At 42.4% G+C, this 21,687-nt stretch overlaps 1 long non-coding RNA gene across 1 annotated transcript; it reads right to left on the reverse strand.

The window, feature by feature from the left end:
• Positions 1-578: 578 nt before the first annotated feature.
• Positions 579-19,757, reverse strand: LOC110568014 (uncharacterized). The gene is made up of 3 exons (XR_002478346.2): positions 19,677-19,757; positions 9,485-9,964; positions 579-776 (listed from the first exon to the last, which is right to left on the reverse strand). It is a non-coding gene; the product is annotated as an uncharacterized LOC110568014 (long non-coding RNA).
• Positions 19,758-21,687: the final 1,930 nt, after the last annotated feature.

Below are 21,687 nucleotides of genomic sequence, written 5' to 3' on the forward strand. Positions count from 1 at the left end.
AGCAGTTTTCAAGAAGTTAATGCATGCTGGGCTTAATACCTAGGTGATGGATTGATAGGTGCAGCAAACCACCATGGCACACAGTTACCTATGTAACCAACCTGCACATCCTGCACGTGTGCTCCCAAACTAAAACAAACAAACAAAAAAATTTTTAAATATATATATAATATATATATATAATATATTGATATTAACTATAGTCACTTGTGATGGGCAATGGATCTCCTGAATGTGTTAAAATTTTGTATCCCTTGACCAATATCTCCCTAGTCCCACCATCTGGCAACCTCTGAGAATAACCATTTTACTCTCTGCTTCTGTGAGTTCAACTTTATTCTACATTCCGCATATAAGTGCCACATTTTCATCTGAACTACTCTTGGGCTCCCGGGCTCCCAAGGCCCGGCAGGCTTCAGTGAATCCTCCACCTAACGGCCCCCCTCCCCTAACACGTATTTGCAACCTCGCTTTAATTACTGCCCCCACCTCCTCTAAAGCAGCCAAGATATTTTAAAACCCTTGTTTTGATCTTCTTTGCATATCAGTTACACTATTTCTGAGCATGTTTATTTTTATTTTTTTTTTCCGGTGGTGAGCCCGTTGCTTTGAGCCCTCTGCTCGCACGTTTCCACTTCCTCTCACTTTCCTGTGCGCGGCTGTGGCCTCCGCTGTGCGGCTCAGAGTAGGCTGGGTGATTCTCATGGGCCTGTGGCCTTTGATGGAGCTAGGCGAGGCAGGTTCTTCCACCGCTGGTGCTCCATTGCTCCTGACATCTGCAGAGGCAAGATGAAATTTCAGTTGTGTTTCATTTGTTCCATCTCCCAAGGAAGTGGCCCTGACTACTAGTCAGATAAGGGAAAAAGGGCCTTTCTTGGCCATGAAAGAGACCGGGGATTTAGTCCAAACTCTGACACTGACCTTGAAAAAATCCTCTTCCCTCTCTGGATTGGACTCAAAATTGCTGAAGCTCCGGTGGATTCCTAACCGTTTTAACAATTAGCTGTTCTAACAATGTGCTTTTCTAACAACTGGCAAAAATCATTTCCGCATTGAAGATGAGCTTAGGGTCAGCTTCTGAAATAAACATGTTTGAGACACAGGGATGATTGAGGTACTCCACGTTCAAGAAGCAATGACTGAGATGTGTAGGATCAACCATCTCTTTGTGATGGGATCTTGTGAAATGTGTATGATATGACTTGTGAAAAGCCCAAGCTACACCTTTGTCATGGCGTACATATAAACCCACATGCTTCCCAACATTTTCTTATATCACAGCATACCTAGAACATAGTATTTTTAGTTCAGCAAACAGGGCAAAAGAACAAAGCCACTCTTGCCCGGTAGCAACCAGCTCATTAATTGTGGCCGTGCTGAGCTCTTCCTGGCCACTTTGAAGATTGAAGAGAGAATATTTGGGCCCGTTTGAGACCCAGACTTGGGAAAGTTCAATTTAAAGGATTAAGACAACTCTTGGTCTAACCAGAAAAACAAGAGTGTTCTGACCTATGAAAATCACAAAATTCTAGAGAAGGCAAAACAGGTAAGAAAGTTGGTCCTGAATCTAAACTGTGGGATTCAGCAGAAACTCTACTATTTACCAACTGTGTGTCTTTGGGAAACACTCAAGCCCGGTTTCTTTTATCTTTAAAATGGGAATAATAATATTCTCAGTGGCGATAGGACTAAACAAGGTAATGCATTTCAGCACATTCCAAGTACTTATAAATATTAGCTATGATTATGGCCAGTGCTAGACAGGAAATTTAAGATCCTTTGGGCCAATCTTCTCATCTGAACAAAGAAGAAACTTTGACTTGATCAAAGTCACACAGATAGTTACTTGCTGAACTGGCCTGGGACTAGAACCTAAGTCTTCTGATTTCAGTCCTGTGCATTTATATACCAAGGGCTATGATACTTCATTCTGTATTAAAAACATCCAAATTTCTAGGCATGTAGAATGAATTATTTTTCTCCAGAAGACATTTGGAAGGTAGGACTCTTCCTATTTGTTTTAAATTAGTTTACCAGTGACTCTGCCTTGATGCATGGGCTTGACTGAGATGATTTATCAAAGGCTTGCCTCCTATTTAGGAAGGTATCCAAGGACTGGCCTCCATGACTTTGGAAGTCACAGAAATGGGTACAGTGGTTGTACATCTGCATCTCAGGTGCCGAAGGCTTCAGGTCACCAATACAGAAGTCTCATTTTATATATGAACATAATAAACCTCAGGTTCACTCAGAGCCACACATGTTCAACAGCAAAATAAGAGCTAGAACTTGAATCTCTGACTTGATGCTGGTGCTCATCACATAGATCTCACAAAGAGAAACAGGATTTAAGATTCACTGTTACTGTACACTCACCACTTCCTTCAACCCTATAAACATGCTGACATGCCCTGCAAAGTCAATTATTCATTTAATTGTGCTTTGATCCTTTCTTTTTTTTTCTACCTCCAGCCACAATGGTTTGAGGTAATTTATAGGAAATAGAATAATGAATAATGAAGAGTACATAAAAATAAACTACAATATTCTATAAATAGACCATAGGATATATAGGATTGTGCTTTCCAATGCGTCAGCCACAAGGCACATGTGTCTATTTATGTTTTAATTAATTAAAAGTAAATATAACTAAAATGTATCTCCTCAGGTTCACAAGCCACATTTTAAGGGCTCAATCACATGTGGCCAGTGGCTACTTATTGGACATTTCAGACACAGAATATTGCCATGATTGCAGAAAGATCTATTAGACAGTACTGTCTAGACAGACAACCAAGTCATACATTCTCACACATTTGCAATGAAGCAGCCAAAATTTTGGCTCTGAGCTTCGTGTTGCTAAAGCCAAATAAAGCAAAGCAAAATCAGTTGTGTCATTATCAATTCCTCAAGGGAAGGAAAGCCTTTCTAGCACTTAGACCTAAGAGAATTCCATGGGGCTTTATAGAAAAGGTCACCAAGTGACATGGCAAATAATGTCTTCAGAAACCACAAGAGACACTTTCAATTTATAATTCACTAAAATTCAACCTAATGAAAACATTTCTCTGGTGAAAGGTTAGGATACTTACCTGGTTCTAAAGAGAGAGAGCTTAGCAAAATCAGTCAAGTGAATTTGCTCTACAGGAATGACATTAGAATCTGAGACCTGAACAGCAAGATGATGCTGCCATTGTAGATCCAGAAGAACGTCCAAACAGAAGGAAAAGTAAGTGAATGTTCTTTACATCTGAAAGTATTGAGCAAATTTGAGGCAGAAAAAGGCCAGTGAACTTCGTGGATGAGGCTGAGAGTGGAGGGAGATGATGCCAAACAGGCAGTTGGGACCAGATCATGTAGGGTTTTATAGCTCATTGTAAGAGCATTTAGCAAAGAGATGAACTTAGAATTCATAGCTTTAGAAAGATCGGTCTGGCTACTGCACGAAGAGCTGACTGTGGAGGGAAAAAGTGTGGGCAGGAAGAACATGATAATAGCTTGGAATAAGATAGTCAGTAGTACAGATGGTGAGAAATAGTCTAATATTTTAGATGTAAAGTCAATAGGACTTGCTGAGAGATTAAACGTAGGGTTTCAGGGAAATGAAGAATATCAGAATGACTCAATTATTTGCGTTGAAAAAATAGCAAAGGGGCCAGGTGACACTTACTGTGACAAGGAAGACTTGGGGAGGAGGAATTTGGGGGTAGAGAAAGACTAAATCAATAGTTTGCTTTGGGTCACAGTTTGTGTGAAGTGCTTATTACATATACAAATAGAGTTATGGAGTCTGAAGCTCAAGGGAGAAGTCGGTTAGAGATAGAGATTTGAAGTTATCTGCATATAAATGGTATTTTAAAGCCATGGGACTCAATGAGTTCATCTAAGAAGAGTACAGACAGAATAGAGATAAGAACCCCAGAGCATTCCAAAATCTGATGTCGAGGAGAAACAGTCAGACAGGGAGGCAGAAAGGTAAGGACAAGCCAGGTGAGTGTGGGATCACAAAGCCTAGAGAAGGAAGTGTTTAAAGAAGTATGAAGGATTGACCATGTCAAGTTCAGCTCCACAGTTCTGTTAGTGGAAAACCCTTTGACCTTGGAAACATGTAGGTCATTGGTGACTCTGATAAAGACAATTTAAGTGGAGTCATAGAGTCTAAAGAAAATTAGAGCAGAGTTGAGGAGAGAATGGGAGCTAAAAGAGTGGAAACAGGAAACGTAGATCTTAATTTTAAAGGTTTTTTTGTGAAGCCATGAAAGTAAGGGGGTGGTAGCTAAAGGGAGGTATAAGGTCAAGGGAGAGCTGGCTTTTTTTTTTTTTAGTAGTTGTTATAAAGGCGTATTTGTATCCTGATGGGATAGATGTAACAGAACATCAGAAATTGATATGGCAAAGAGAAGTATAGGAAAGGAGGAAGGAGATAGGATCCAGAGGGCAAATGGAAGGGTTGGCCTTAGAAACCATGCCACCTCCTCCACTATAATAAGAGGGAGGCAGTGCATGTGGGTACAGATGCAGGTGGGTTAAGGAAAAATGCAATAACCCTCCTCCGATAGCAAAAAGGAAGATCATAATCCTGGGGCGTGGAATGTGTAGAGTATGGTGGATATTCAAGTAGGGAGCTAAAGGTTTGAAAAAGTTATCCCAGAGACTCAAAAGTAAATTTTCTAGAAGCGTCATAGGATCCACCAGCACGGTTCGTTTCAGGTTTGTGATCAGGAGTTTAAAGTGAACTGATCAGCATGGTTTACAATGTTCTTAACAACATTCTACTGTTTGGTTCCAAGCAAAGGAGGAATTAGAGAATATACATTTCACCAGGATTGTGGTTTTGCCAGGTACAATAAAGGGAAAGGCAGCAGGAGAATGTGAGGTATTGAAAGGACAGTGCTTATGGCACAGAGTAGAGGGGGTTAAGGTTGGAATAGGGATGAAGGCTACCCAGGAACACGTCACTGGGCTCCGCACATATCCAAAGTGTCTGCCTGGACCCATCAGTATGTCAAGAATTTTCCTTCCCTCCTCAAAGGAAGCTCACTACTGACTTCACCTGATGCCTGCAGCATCTAGAATCCCCCTTCAGGGTTTTGCAGTCAATTAAGGACTGAGTGTTGGGCACCAAACTGGGTGAGTCACTCATGAGCACACACACTTGCAGCGGAGTCTCAGCACGTTCTTTAGACCTAAGAGGCTGCGTGGCTGGCAGGAAAATACCCTAGACATGCAGAGAAAAGACCTGGGTTTCATCAGTTTCTGTGGCTTTTACCAAATGAGAAAGTTTTTTCATATCCTGAGCCTCTGTTCCCTCTCATCATAACTCTGGCCTGGCTTAAATTACAGCTTCTTATACAGATCTGATGAGATGGTGAATGTACAACCATTTTCAAGTGTAAGGAATTATGGAGATGTGAGAAATTACATTGTTATTACGACTCTGCAAGGAGGTACCAAATGCAAATCTAAGGCATTTCTGGTGTGAGATGGATTTCAAATGTCAGCTAATATAGGTCACCATGGCTTAAAAGCAATTTGCCTTAAAATTAGAAACTTATGAAATGCTTAAAATGATAGGCAGTGCATTTCAAAACAGAGGCAATTGAAAGCAAATTTCTCTTCTGTGTGTTTGTGTGTGCAACATCCTATGAACCCGTGGCTCTCACAGGCCCAGGATATTGCTGCAGTTGGCAGCCCGTTGTGTTTTGAACAGCACAGCACTAATTTCTGAGCGACTCTGTAATCCTGAGTGAGTGACTCTGCCTTTGGATGCCTCAGTCGTCGTCTCTGTAAGGTGGGAAGAATTGTAGCACCTCCTATTCCACTTACATGGTATCAGGAAGATCTTATTTTTTTAAAAAAAGGGAAAAAAAACCTGAAAAATAGTCTTGGTTACTCTGCAAAGAGGTTGTTGTAAATGTGAAGTGTCATATTATTAAGTGTGAGGCGATCCTTCCCACCCCCATCATGTTCCAGCGCTACAACGTGAGCTGTGTGACAGGCTATTTTTAAATTCCCATCTCTGGAAGCATATGGTCCTGCACAGTGCCAAAAAGAGAAAAATGACCTGCTTCGGTTTGTTTGCTTGTTTGTTTTGATCCGATGGAACATTTTCTATCATCCTGTTAAAGGTTGTTCTTTCTACTTTAAACTTTTAAGGTGAGTGCTAAAGATCTTCTACAACATAGTCTGAAATACACTGTGGCACTATAACTTGCTCAGACAATGAGAAGAGGTCATACCGGGGCAATGATGTATTTATACAAATCTTCTGCATTTTTTGTGTGTCATCTAAGACATTTCAATAATATGATTATTTTTAACTATTTTTATGATTTTTTTCTCTAATTTTATGGTAGTTTCATTTGTTTAGTAGCAGCATTTTTAGGTAATTTCTCTTTGCAAATATTAGAGCATTTATTTTATAAAATAAAACAGATTCCTTTTCTTTAATGTTACCTACAAAAAAAGAAGTTGTCTCAAAGCTTTCCTGATTGTTTATTGCTATTATTTCTTTTTGCTTTATGTTTATTAGTATCAATTGCTATTGACTGAAGCCCTCTCCCATGACAAATATACAGTAGATTTATTATAAACTTCATTTTTGCTGCCCCCTTGAACTGACCTAACTTTACCTCCTCTGCTGTGCTATTTGGCAAGACTGTCCTGAATCTTGTCAAACTTCCCACTCATTGGATTTGATTTCTGACATCAAATTCCTGGAAAGATATCTGTCTGATCACTTGGAAAACGAAAGAGATGAAAACACCTATTTCATAAGTTTCAGGGGACCTGACTTTTGTGCAAAAGCAAAAAATTTCCCCAGTTGAGGTCAATAAGGTTCCCACAAGCTCTTTTTTTTAAAAAATTTTTTCTTTTCCTCTAAGGTCCAGGATTCAATTCTCTTGTCTTTGGGTCAGGTGACAGATAACAACAGAATTGATGACATTTCGTGGCACTTATCCAATGAAAAAGGTAATTTAAAAGGAAGGTGGTAAGGAAAACTCAGAAAGAAAGATGGGACCTGCAGTCTTCAACTAAATGATGAAATCAAGAATACGTCAGAGGATTTTGAAGTGTTCTGTGTCACCCTGGGAGTCAATAAGAAAGCCAATCAGGGAAATTCACAAAAGCACAAAATTAAAAAAAAAAATTATGAAGTTACAGACATATCCAGCATTGGAAATCTCTTAAGCAGCAGTGAATGCCCCCAATTAGAGACGTTCAGGAGAGCATGCATGAGCACTTCTTCTGGGGATGTTGTAGCAGAAATCCTTAAATTGGCCACACGTGTGACTCAGTAACCTTCATGGTCCTGGCCTGCTCTGAAAACCTCTGATTCTACAGATCAGTCAGCAACTTCACATCCTTTTTGATAGCTAGACAAATAGACACTGTGAGACCACTTTGGGTTTTCTCTTTTTTTTTTTCTTTTTTTGAGACGGAGTCTCGCTCTGTTGCCTAGGCTGATGTGCAGTGGCACAATCTCGGCTCACTGCAGCCTCCACCTCTTGGGTTCAAGCAATTCTCCTGCCTCTGCCTCCCAAGTAGTTGGGGCTACAGGAGTGCATCATCACACTTGACTAATTTTTTTGTATTTTTAGGTGAGACAGGGTTTCACCATGTTGGGCAGGCTGGTCTTGAACTCCTGACCTCAGGTGATCCACCTGCCTTGGCCTCCCAAAGTGCTGAGATTACAAGCATGAGCCACCGCACCTGGCCCACTTTGGGTTTTCAAGAATCTTCCTGGGTACATGTGGAGAGGCTCCCTACTTATTTGGTTCTCCTTCCTCAATTTATCTCAAATCCCAAAGTGTAATCACAAAAAGAGAAGGCAGGTTAATATGACGTTTTCTTCCCCTACAACGAGAACCGTCTTTAACTTACGTGTAATTCTTTCTCCACTTTCATCGTCCGGTCCAGAACCACCAGGCAGACTCCTGCAGCATCCCTCTTCCCTCCTGTATCCACAAGTTCATTCTTTACATAGCCTCTCTAAATTATCATTTCATTATCACCTATCATTGTTTTAAAAACTGCTGTGTCCCTCCCTCAAGATGTTAACTCTCCTCAGCATGTAAATCCACAACTCCATTCTGACTGGGAGTTCTCGCTCCAAGCAGATTGGTCTATCCAAAGTTTACTGACAAAACCCTCCACCAGTTGATTCTGTCATGCTGCACCCATAAAGACCTTCTTCAGGCCAGGGCACAGTGGCTCGCACCTGTAATTTTAGCACTTTGGGAGGCTGAGGTGAGAGGATTGCTTGAGACTGTGAGTTCGAGACCAGCCTGGCCCACATGGTGAAACCCCATCTCTACTGAAAACACAAAGATTAGCTGGGTGTGGTGATGCATGCCTGTAGTCCCCAGCTATGTCAGGAAGCTGAGGGACAAGAATTGCTTGAACCCAGGAGGCGGAGATTGGAGTAGGCCGATCAAGCCACTGTACTCCAGGCAGGGTAAGACCCCACCTCAAAAAAAAAAAAAAACCTGACGTTCATCGTCTCTGTCTACTTCATCACCTGGCATTGTCTCACCTCCTCCAGCTTCTCCACACCATTAATAATCTCCCCCTTCTCTGCACTCCTAGGGGCTTCAGAGTCTCTGGGCATCATTTAAGCAATATGTACTTTACAGACTTGAAGTGTTATATATCTGTTTTTTTTAGGGGATGTGTCTCAGTCTCCCAACAATGAGTTGTAAGTTCCCGGACGGTAGGGACCATCTCTTACATTTCTTTTGAACTCCCTTGGTGCTTAGCACATTGTTGGGCATGGGAGAGTAGCAACCATTCTTAACACTCATGGAAGGCTTTAGCATGTACAAAGCACTTCCATCTGCCATTCATGTAATGTTCCCAATGACTAGCTGTCATGTGCAAGGCAGATAAGGAATAGTATCTTATGGGTGAAGACATTGAGGTTCAAAGAGCTCATAACACCAGCAAGTGCAACAGAATTTATAGTCCAATGCTCTCCCAGTAATAACCACTAAATGAGTAGATAAAGAACAGATCTTGCAGTTCAAAAATGTGTGGGTAGCCAAAGGGAAGTGGGCACATATTTGACTACACAACCCATCATGTTGCTGTAAATTGACTGCCAATACAGGCTAGAGAATTCTTTGTATGGATGGACTCAGTCTGACTGACACATGGTCCATGTTTCTTTGACTCTGGCCATGTTCTGCAAATGAGATGAGATTGCAATAAGAACCAAGAAGGCTTTGGGATGTGTTTCTATGGGAGCCTAGACGAAAATCAGTAACCTCAGACATTGCTCTGGGCAACCTCTGGGCCTGTCCATCTCCAGGCGTCTAGGAATCTGTACCCAAGGCAGATAGAAAGGATAGGGGCCTGGAAGAAGCCTGAGGCACCCAATTGGACCTCAGTGTTTTTCACTTGTTTAACTGCTAAATTCACCCAATCACATTTAAATAAATTTTATGAGACTTTGAAAATGTGTTTCTGTTCCTCTAGAAATTACCTCTAAATTTTCTAGTATAAGCGTCTGCCAGCTTTGTTCAGCCAAATTCCTTTCCCCCTCTTTTCTTTGACAATGAAGGCAGCTTTGGTGCCAACGCTCAGAACTGGCAGGTGTTTGATGACACATGTTCTGTGATAAATGTTTATTACATAAGTTCATTCAAGCTAGCTACCAGAGCTTTTGAGGCATCATTGCTACTTATCATAAAATTGTCCTTGAAAACCAGAAGCCCAATATATTCCCAAAAGTTCTATTTTTTTTCTTTCTTCTTTTAGGTTCTCTGTGTTCTCTCAACGTCTGGTGCAATGGAGAAGTCAGGAGATGGTGCTTGAATCCTGACTCTGTCACAAGCTGACTGTGTGACCCCGGGAAAGCCACTTCTCTGCTCCGAGCCTAGTTGCTCATTTGTAAAACGAAGAGGTGGAAGCTGTGATTGCCAGGGTCTCTCTAATTTCTGATGTGTCCCAATAAGAGGACAAACTGGTGGGGGAAAAAAAGCAATTTCAGTCAAGCAGAAACACATGCTTGCCTTTCCTCACCCAGAATGTGCTTTACATAACTGAGTTTTCTTCCTTTTTTACTGGCTTGCCCTCCAGTCAGGAGGCAGGGGAGCAGCAAGGCTGGCAGTGGCTTGGAGAGGGTGCCTGTTCAGGGATGGATGGTGGGGAGGGGATGCTGAGGAAGGTTTTGCCAGCGAATGAATGAGGCTCAGGCACCATGAACTACTAGAGCTGCTTATTACCGTGATTATGCTGTATTAGAATGGCATCATCTCACTTCCTCCAGCCTCTCCACACCATCAATGATCTCCCCGTTCTCTGTACTCCTAAGGGGTTCAGAGTCTCTGGGCATCATTTAGGTAGTAAGTACCTCACAGACTTGAGGTGTTATATAGGGGATGTCTCTTGGTCTCCCTGAGTTCTAAGTGTCCAGAGGGTAGGGACCATTTCTTACATTTCTTGTTACTGTGATTTTATGTTATATTAGCATGAAAAGACCTGCAGGGTATTCAAAGTACAAAAACCTAGAGAAGAACTACTAAGAAACTGCCAGTCCCATGATTATTCTAGATGAAACATTCAGAAACTTTAATGATGCAAATTAGATTCGTTTTTGAAGAAAATACTTACATATTAAGAATTGTACCGCCAGACGCTGTGGCTCATGCCTGTAATCCCAGCACTTTGGGAGGCTGAGGCGGGTGGATCACCTCAGGTTGGGAGTTCGAGACTAGCCTGGCCAGCATGGTGAAGCCCCATCTCTACTAAAAATACAAAAATCAGCCAGGCAATGTAGCACGCACCTGTAGTCCCAGCTACTCAGAAGCCTGAGACATGAGATTCACTTGAACCCGGCAGGCAGAGGTTGCAGTGAGCCAAGATTGCACCATTGCCACCCAGCCTGGGCAACAGAGTGAGACTCTGCTTCAAAAAAAAAAAATTTAAAATTGTCAACTTGATATTTTTTCCTCCAAAACCTTCAACTAGCGCATATGAAAACATGCGGTAGGTCTTGTCATGCATTAAAGTTTGCACCAAAATCTCACACACTGTTACTGTCTCTATTTTACAGGTGAGGAAGCTGAGATGCTAACAGGCCCAGCACCCACTCAGAAGATTCAAATCACAGGTGGCAACATGGAGAGTTAACCCAAATCCCTTGCCCTTGGGTCTGGAACTCTCTCTGCTGCTGTGCTTGCTCTAAGGCATTCTTCCACACTGCTCCACAGAGAGCTTTGCCTGGCCTCAGACAGAGATGAATAATTATCTGTAAACCAGAATCAGGGTTTATCTCTCTGCTGTCTAAAGTACTAATGTACAATCACAGCCTATCAGAGCAATAAAGTTCCCTAGATAGCACTAAGCTTTTCCTCAGCTGAGTACCGCAGTGGTGCTCTCTGGTGCTCTAGGACAAGCTAGTGGCAAAATCAGCACTGAAATCCCTTAACTCCCACTTTATACTCTTTATGAAACTTGGTATTAAAAACCAAAGTGAAGCCAGCACCATGGCTCACGCCTGTAATGCCAGCAGTTTGGAAGGCTGAGGGAGGTGGATCGCTGGAGGGCAGAAGTTCAAGACCAGCCTGGCCAACATGGCAAAACCCCGTCTCTACTGAAAATATAAAACTTAGCCGGGTGTGGTGGCACACACCTGTAATCCCAGCTACTTGAGAGGCTGAGGCAGGAGAATCACTTGAACCGGGAGGCAGAGGTTGCAGTGAGCCGAGATCGAGCCACTGCTCTCCAGCCTGGGTGACAGAATGAGACTGTCTTAAAAAAATCAAACAAACAAACAACAACAACAAAACAAAGTGATTGAGGAGATCAATCACTAAATAGTATCAGGAATTATTTTTTTCAAGCCACCTAATAATCCTGCTGACCAAGATTGGACAGAGTTAACTTTCACCTCAGTTTCCTCAGTGACTTTCATTACCAACCTCACCAATACCATGTAGAGGGACTGAGGCAGAAGGAACTGTTGCTGACCGTGAGTCACCCATTCTTGACCTTCAGCATGTTTTGAAAATGTGTTGTGAAATGCCTAACAATCAATAATTCCATCACCAGGCAGTATGAGACTGGGAGTTATGCAACAGGCGGAACAGGGCATTACTGCTGCATCGTTCAGGAGACTCCAAATTTCTGTTGTGGGCAGAACCTTCAGCAGGACCTAAACACACAAGGTCCCTGTGAAATTTGTAAAAGAAACAAAGGGAGGATGTAAAACAGAGAAGTGAATGTAGACTTCTTTGCTTCATTGGATCAGGAAAGTGGGGCTAACAGCTAAGTGTAGATATTCTCAAACTAGCACATCTGTTCTTTTCTGACAAAGGCTAAAGCCAATGTTACACTCCAACATTACGCTACTGCTAGGCAACTCTTCTCTGCGCCGCAGACGGTAGCTTCATCGCCAGACATTGCAAGTGTCCTAGGTGAAGGAGGTAGCTACTACAGGGAAAGGAGCACAGAACAAGGAGGTGAAGACCCAGGTCAAGTCCCTGGCTGCCACTTACGACACTGAGAGTGGTCACATCACCTGTCAGATCTCCAGGCCCTTCTGTCCTACCAAGGATACGTAACATCTGCCCCATAGATTATACACAGTTCAGAAATGATGAGGGATGTGAAAACACGTTACAAACTACACAAATTCAAGGGACTATTAGTAGAAACCCGTGTCTGATTTTGCAAGCTCAGATAGAAGGAGTCTCCCATTTAAAGAAGGGCACTGGGGTATGACTTGTGGTTAGCGGCAAAATCAACGCCTGTCCCATGCAGGTGACAGAGGAGAATTTTCTAACTCTAATTTGTGGCAATCACCATTAGCTATAAGCAGCAGTGTGCTGGAAAATGTTTAACTGGTTCTACGGTGTTGAAAAAGCCCTGAATTACAGGTTTTGCTGATTTCTGTGGTATAAATACTTGCACCATGGCACATTCAAGCTATCAAGGTGACATCAATGACCATGAGTGAGGAGAAGATGCCCACCACTGTCTCTCCCATCTATTCAAGTCAGCATACCACTGGAAACTTTTCTGGAGGCTTAAGATGCTATCATGAACTTTGCAAGCCTTCTTAACATACGGGACCCAAGTTTTAACATTCAGCCACAAGCATCTGCTCTAATAATTCAGAAATGGAAATTCTTATTCTTATGGACATCACTGAGCCCTAAAATCTAGTTCTAAGATCCTAAGTAATGTTCTTTTCAAATCGGATGACTTGAGGGATCAGCAAGCGTAGTGGAATCCAGCACAGCGTGAAAATGGAGTCAGGATCTTAGATGAGGCAGTCTTTCCATCTGTGTGGCCTTGCACAAGTCACCTGCCATTTCTGAATCTCAGTTCCTATGTCTACTAAATGGGAAGGGCCCTGGCTTTGCCTGTTTCCAGGGCTATTTTGAGATCAAAGGAAAGAATGTAATTGCAAGAATTTTGAGGACAGCAAAATCCTATTTGGCTTTGAATTATTAATACTACTTGCTTAAAAGGTGATTAATAGATACTATTATTCATAATAGTGATCATTGCAAGCTGTGTTAGGCAAGCCCTGCACAGGAACGTAAGTCCTCTATCTAGAGCACAAGCCCATACAGTGTCTCTGCTAAGTACAGTCAGGCTAAGGCAGTGTCTCTGCTAAGTACAGTCGGGCTAAGGCAGTGTCTCTGCTAAGTACAGTCGGGCTAAGGCAGTGTCTCTGCTAAGTACAGTCGGGCTCAGGCAGTGTCTCTGCTAAGTACAGTGGGGCTAAGGCAGTGTCTCTGCTAAGTACAGTGGGGCTAAGGCAGTGTCTCTGCTAAGTACAGTGGGGCTAAGGCAGTGTCTCTGCTAAGTACAGTCGGGCTCAGGCAGTGTCTCTGCTAAGTACAGTCGGGCTCAGGCAGTGTCTCTGCTAAGTACAGTGGGGCTAAGGCAGTGTCTCTGCTAAGTACAGTCGGGCTAAGGCAGTGTCTCTGCTAAGTACAGTCGGGCTAAGGCAGTGTCTCTGCTAAGTACAGTCGGGCTAAGGCAGTGTCTCTGCTAAGTACAGTCGGGCTCAGGTGGGGCCTGCATGACATAAAGTGAATGGCCCCTGAGGCCTGTGGAGTAGCTCTATTGTACTTGGCCTAGGTGCGTCCAAAACTGCTTTTACCCACAAACCTTTACAGTTAATTTACGGAGGTTAAGGACATGATCCAGCCCAAGCATCATCATTCTAGGGCTTTACCACTATCTCTGAAGAGCTGGGCAATGGACTGTGCTCAAAACTTTTCCCCAACCAACTTTGAGGCTGTATTTGAAGCTATATTTCTGTTGGGTTGAGGGCTGGGAAGTCTGCATTTTACACAAGCGCCCCAGATAATTCAGTTACACGCAGGACTTGGTCAAAAAAATACAAAAAAAAAAATGTGTATGATGTGAAACTTGATGGAGCAGAACAAGGAAAGATTTCTCCACTGATTCTCTGCCAGGTACTTGTTAGAAAGCAATACCTCTTGAGGGAAATCCTGGCTGTGCAGGGAGACACACCTTTATAATCCACTTCCTGATCAGGCTCCTTCCTTCCTCACTACCCAAACACACATAGGATGGCTAAAGTATACAGCTGTGCCTAGGTTGGGCACACGGAATGTCAGCCACCAAGGCTTCTGTGAACAGTATAGACACTCACTTTCTGCTATCCGGCACCCACCCAAGGACAGCACAGAGAGATGATTTGAGAGATTTATCTAAAGTTCTGTCTATCCACTCAGTCCTGTATATATCCTAAAGGAAAAGTTCTGTTGATCAACACAACACCTATTGATTCTGTATCATAAGTTAACATATCCTGAAGATAACCTGATTGCTCTGTATACAACATTATTCTATCTTTCATCTACCCATTTAGTCAACAAATACTTATCAGGCTCCAACTATGTGAGGCACATATATACAGCTGGAAATGTAGGATGAGTAAGGTTCCTTTTCTGTCTTTGAAAAGCTAGTCTTGGAGGATTCAGAAACTAAGCAAACAGTTGCAGCACATGTGGTAAGTATAACTGAGATTTACACAGTTATTGGGGCATACAAAGGAGGGAAATCCTCACTATGGTGGCTGTTGGAAGGGGACCAGGAAAGCTTCCCAGAATAGGAGGGGACCAGGTTTGCAAAGGCAGTGGGACTCGTAGACAGAAGTAGTAGCCCGTGCAAAGCACGGCCACAGGGGTAGCGATGTGCACCAGGGGAACGAGAAACACATGTTACCGCGACAGAGAATTTGTCAGGGATATGGCAGCAGATCAGACTGAAAACCAAGCAGGTGAAAGTCTTCGTCTGCCAGACCATGAGTTTAGACCTCACCTTGAAAGCAATAGGCAGCCTTTGGATGATTTTCAGAAAGATTAGGTTTGCATTTTTCATAGATGAGTTTGTAGAGAGGTAGTGTGAGGAACAAGTTGAAATAACAGGAAGGCAAGTTGAGAAGCTATTGAAATAGCCTGAGAGATGACGGGGACCAGAACTGAAGCAGGGGTGTTGCAGGTGAGGAGGAGAGGAAGGATTTTAAATAAATCGAGGAGATAGTATCTCCAGGATTCAGTGGGTGTGAGCTGGAGATTGGGGTGGAGTCACCTAAACAACCTGAGATTTTTCTGACAGAGACAGCTTGCGTGTGTGATACTTTAACCAAGATAATAAACGCAGGGAGATGAACCAATTTCAGAAAGAAGTTAATGAATGCAGTTTGGAATGTGTTCAGTTTGGGATGACTCTGACATATCCAAGTGAAAAACTTTAGTCAGTAGTTAATATGGGTTTGCAGTTCGAAACAAGGAATGAGATAGAAATATAAGAACTTTTTTTTTATTAGATGTGAAACTCTTACTAAAGACATATTCATCACTCTTGTAATGAATGTACTCAGATAATGTACTCAGTGATACATTCCTTTTCAAAATTAATACTAGGAAAAAATGTCTCTCAAATAATCAGGACACATACTTCTATCAGAAAAATAAAATGATGTAAGTCATCATGTTTACTTTTTTGCCGTGCCTGCCAGGAAGCTCAGCTATATTTCATGCTCAGTTGCAGTAACTATGCCAAGCCTTTCAATGTAACACATTGGCTTTCTTGCTATTGTTCCAGCTTTATCTTTGTATTTACAATGTAACAACCCAGTGTATGTCCCATATACTGAAAGCTCCCTCTACTTCTCTCTGGTAATAAAAAGTATGTATGTTTTCACTTACCATTATTAAGATCAGGCTGAGCCCTATTTACTTCAAATATTTTTAAGGCTCCCAAAAAGAAGTTTTTCTTTACAGTCTATGAGAGTGGCTATTTTTTCCCCAAATAAAAGAGAGATTAAAAAACAAAACAAAAAAAAAAAACACCCTCTTTGGAAAGGGAATTGATCTTCAGGGACTAGTTAAAGCCAAAGGAGCCAGAAGCTTATAGATCATTACAAGAAGCTAGAGCCATTGACTCAAAAAGAGCATCTGAATGGTATGAGGAACAAAACCTGAGCAGATGAGTTCTGACCCAGCAACGCTCCTACTTCTCAGCCAAGTGGAACGCTTTACTCCCAAGATGAGGTAGGGCTATGATAAAGATAGCATCAGAGAGCATTTGAGTAAATTCTTTTCAGGTTATTAAGAGGTATTCTTAACATTGGAGAAAAAAAAGTCATCATCAACATAATTTTTATCATTTAAAAATGCCCTTGAATCCATCATCTACCTGAGTCTTCTCCAGTGTTCTGATGGGTAGGTTAGGTTAAGCACTGCCATCGTTCACACTCCGTAGATCTGCCTATTCCCACATAATGTGACTTTGGGCCCCTTTTAGGAAACACATATCAAGCTGGGCTTACTCCCCTTTATTGAGATCATTCATAGTTATGAAAGTAGAATAACAAGGCCAGGCACGGTGGGTCACACCCATAATCCCAGCAGTTTGGAGGCCAAGGTGGGCGGATCACCTGAGGTCAGGAGTTCAAGACCAGCCTGACCAACATGGTGAAACACCCTCTCTACCAAAAATACAAAAATTAACCGGGCATGGTGGCAGGCGCCTGTAATCCCAGCTACTCAGAAGGCTGAGGCAGGAGGCTTGCTTGAACCTGGGAGGCAGAGATTGCAGTGAGCTGAGATCATGCCATTGCACTCCAGCCTGGGCAACAGAGTAAGACTCAGTCTCAAAAAAAAAAAAAAAAAAAAGGAGAATAACAAGAGTAAATGATATTCCCTGATTTTCACCCAGCACTTTCAGATTCTAGAGCTCTGCCACCCCCATCATAATATGTGACCCTCACAGCCATCCTCTGAGGTAAGCCAGGGAGGAGTTATTATCCCCATTTCACAGATAGAAAAACTGAGACTCAGAGAGGTGCAATACCAAGTGGCAATCCCTCTTAGCTGCCTTTGTGGAGTTAAAAAAGGAAAGATGGAGACCGTGTGCCCTGGACGTTCCTCCACAGAGCCCAACAGCTTTGGAATCCTCTCGAGCTTTCGGGAGGAGGCCCTACTTCAGGCTTCAACAGCTCATTTACTGGCATAGTGAGATGCTAATGATAGAAACCACAAAATGGACAGTTTTAACTAATGTGACTTCCCCCTTCAGTAATGAATGCAGCCACTTTGTCCCACAAAATCAATGGTGGGTTAGAACCCCTTTTTTCCTTCTGGTAGAATTCACTTGCCTCTGATTTTATCAGCCAAGAGGGCTGAGAGCAGTCAATCAATAAAGCAGCAATCTAACCCATTTTTAAAGGAGTTGATGAAATTAAAAACATTGGGTTTTATTAAGCCAGTCCAGAAGACCTTCTTAGCTGTGGGACCTCATGCAAGTCATTTCACCTCCCTGTGTCTTACTTCCATCTGAAAAATGGGTTGAAAATAAGCCCCGTCTGCCTCACCTTGTAGACTGGTTCTAAGGTCAGAGTTAGGTGTTATTAGTACCTTGTAACTATGTTCTCAGAAGGTGGGGGCACTCAGTCCTATCCCTGCAGGAGTTTCCAACATGTAACTCAAGGGGCAAAGAGGTAGCATAGGAAAAGCATGGGCCTCATGGGACACAGAGCACTAGGGCGGCCCGTGCAGTGAGGCCTGCATTGCAGTGAGAAGAGAGATGCAGGGGGCTTAAGCACCGCTACATAAGGCCCCCTTCCACATGTACCCAGGCTGAGTAAAGTCACCAGAAACTACAGTCAGAAACTCCTTTAGAATAATCAATTAGTCCAACAATTTTATTCCCCAGGGAAGATAAAATTTACACACTTCCTGTAATCAACCAATCCCACAACCTCTTGAAACTTCAGTCAGAAAATTTGCAAACTGCTAAGTAATACACAACTTTTGTTATAGGTGGTAGACAAGAGGTGGGAAGGGAACATCATCAGGTTCTTTAATACACATAAACGAAAACATGTTGGTCTTTAAAGAGTTATGATGAACTCTCGGTTTTTCACTAAGAGGCAGGAATTTTTAAATCGTAGACAGTAGAGCCAGAAAACCTCGTAGAGGCCATTTTCTAATTTATCCTCCCCCCACCCATTTTACAGAAAAGGAAACTAAAACTCAGAGAGACGTGACCTGCTTCCAGTTATACCACAAAGTAGAATCAGATAAAATCATGAGCTGTGTCCCTTTCTGCATTGAACTCAGCACACGCTTTACTGAGCACCAACCAAATTCTTGCTGGAGAACTAAAGATGGATAAGTCGTAGAATGCATCTTCAAGGAATTCAGAGTCCTTTAGGGAGACAGACATATAAGCAGATGATTCCAGGACAGATTGGCATGTGCTATATTAATGATACAGAGTGTTATGAGAATACACAGAATTGAGAGTGGCTAATTCTGCCTGGGGTTGTCAGGAAAGTCTCCACCCAGAAGGGGGCATTTAAGCGCATTGGCAGAGTGGAAGGGCATTCCAAGCAAAAGGAAAGGAGTGAACTAAAGCAAGGGGTTGGGAGAGCTTGTATGGAAAGCCCCACACAGATAGTTCAAAACAGCTGGAGGGTTTATAGAAGGTGCTGCAAAACCAGTTCAGGGCATGTCACTGGGTCACAGCTGCCACCCTCCACCTCATTTGGCATGCTCCCTGGGGCTATGGCCTGTGTCCGACTAATGGGCCAGTATAACACCTGGCCAAGTGCCGATGGCGTGGTGGGGCTTAATGAATTCCCTTTGAAGATGAGAGGATTGTGAGGGAGAAAAGAATTTGCTACTCAAGTGAGTCAACTGGAACGGAAGGTGTGTCCTGGCTTCTGAGACCTAGCACTCTGGCTGGGTGAGCAGACAGCGGAGGTCACCTCCCCTGGGGCCACGGGGTTCTACCTGGGAACATCAAGTCTTTTTTTCCGCAAGTTGTTCCTAAGCCACAACACTTCTGGCTCACCCCCTGCCTTTGTAGTTTTACCAACATAATTGATCCCAGAGCTCGGATTTTGCCATACCCCTTGGTTTCCTGGGAGTGATGATATATCCAGGCCCTCTTGGAGCTGTAGCACAGCCCAGGCCTCCTGGGGGAGAGCACGGAGGAATATGTAAGAAGCAGACATAAATAGTCTTGCTGTAGTCATCCTTTTGGGTGCTCTGAGCTTCCTGTCCTGAGCTAAGATTTTCCTCTGGGGTTAGCTGAGGCACAGAAAGATAAACAGAGCTTTAAAGTGATTCTCCTCATTGGAAAGCTACAAGCATTTCCAATACACCATTTTTTCCTACCTTCTGGTGAGCGTGTCTCGGCTTCCCATCATCACACCCTGTGAAGACTCCGTAAGGTGTGTATGGTAAGAGGAGAGACCATTTGAGTATGAGATGTCTTTCAAGTGCCCTCCCACATTTGCTAGGTCTACAAAATGTCAAAACTGCCAGACAAATCATGCCAGGATTCATCATGGCAGGGGGAAACCAGTCACCCCTGATGTTCCCCATTGAACAGCCCAAACAACCCTTAATGACTAAGGTTTTTTCCACTTACAGCTGGTTCTTTTGCTTTCACCACACAATCGTGTTAGCAAATGAGATCCTTGAGTAAGCAAAACAGATCCTTCACTGATTCTCTTGTAAAAACACATTCCATAGCCTACTACAGATATTTAGAGTCAAGGAACATTTATTCACCTAGGTTTTTCAAAACACGCCTCCAAGCCATTTTTCACCATGTAGTTGCTATGATCTGAAAAAATCAACTGTGTGCAGAAGCAGGCAGCCAATGACTTGCAAGAGAAGGATAACTGGGCAATGAACAAAATTAAAAGCAAGTCACAGATGCAGAAAATGCACTCACAATTTATATAACTGGATTAGTACCCAGAATAGAGGAGGAAGAGAATTCTACACATCCATAAGGATGAAAAAAAAAAAAATAGAAATAAATGATCAGACTATAGCAACATGTAAAACTCCAAAAAGGAAATAATCCTAGAAGAATTGGAAAGATGCTTAACTTCCCTAATACTCAAAGAAATGCAAAATACAAAATTAGGAGATGCCATTTCAGACCCACCAGATTGGCTACAATTTTAAAAGTTGGACAACAGGAAAGGTTAGACATGATAAAGCAATGACAAAACACATAGACACTGATGGTAGGACTGTAAATGAATAAAGCCATTTTGAATAGAAATTTGGCAATATCTATCAAATTTGAGGTTTAGTATACCTTATGTCCTAGCAATTCCACTCTTGCTATGCAACCAAGAGAAGTTCTTGCATAAATACACAAAAAGCCTTTTATTTAAGAGGGATTGTTTTTAAAAGAAAAAAAGTAAATTAAAAGCTCATTAGTAGGAAAATGCTTAATAAATTGTGACAGATTCATACAAAGTGATATTATAGAGAAGTTAAAGTGAATGAACTAAAACTAACATATCAATATTGATACATCTAAAATGATGATGTTGAATTAAAAAGCAATTTTCAGAATAAATCAGATTATTCATGCAAATTTTAGTGACATACTTATGGAGTAAATCTACCAAATATGAACAGGACAGAGGCATACATATTTGAGATGGTAGTTATTCTGGGAAGGAAGGAAAAGGGCTGGAAAAAGGCAAGCTACAAAGGACACAGTTATTTTTGGATTTTGCTTCTTTAAAAATTGAACCAGGTATAAGGACGTGTTAACATTCTCAAAAGTCAGGGTGGTGGAAATAAGAATGTAAGGGTCAGGGAAAGTTAGGTTTTGCTGCAATAACAAAAGCCCTGAATCTCAATGGCTTAAAAGAGCAAAGATTTCTTTTTTCCTCACACATTGTAGGTTGGCAGAAGGTGCTCCTTGTTGTTACTCGGGGACCAAGGCTGACAGAGCAGTAACCATCTCCTTAGCAGCTGCGCCAAAAGGAAAGAGAGCAATTACATGCTCCAGACTGGAAGTGACACAAGCTGTCCCCTTTCACAGCTAAGTGGCCCAGACTAGCACCTGGCTTTACCTAGCTCAAGGGGCCAGGACTGCCATTCTACCACGTTCCCAGGACTGGAAAGAACTGGAAACATTTAGCGAACAGCATGGAACTTCACTATGATGGGTGTTCGTTACGGTACTTGTCGTCTTTTTTTACATATTTGGATTATGCTTCAGATTTTACACAATAGGGAAAAAAAAGCCCTGGTTTTTAAATCTGGAAGAGTGAGTTTCAGTCTGAGAAATGGAAGGTGAAAGAGTCCGTGGGTGGTGGACAGCAGTGGACAGAGGCTGTCAGTCCCCTCGGTCTGCCTATTCCCAGGCCTG

This window comes from Aotus nancymaae, unplaced genomic scaffold (genome assembly GCF_030222135.1).
Source record: "Aotus nancymaae isolate 86718 unplaced genomic scaffold, 86718_ANA_hifiasm-v0.15.2.pri h1tg000067l, whole genome shotgun sequence".
Taxonomy (NCBI): Eukaryota; Metazoa; Chordata; class Mammalia; order Primates; family Aotidae; genus Aotus; species Aotus nancymaae.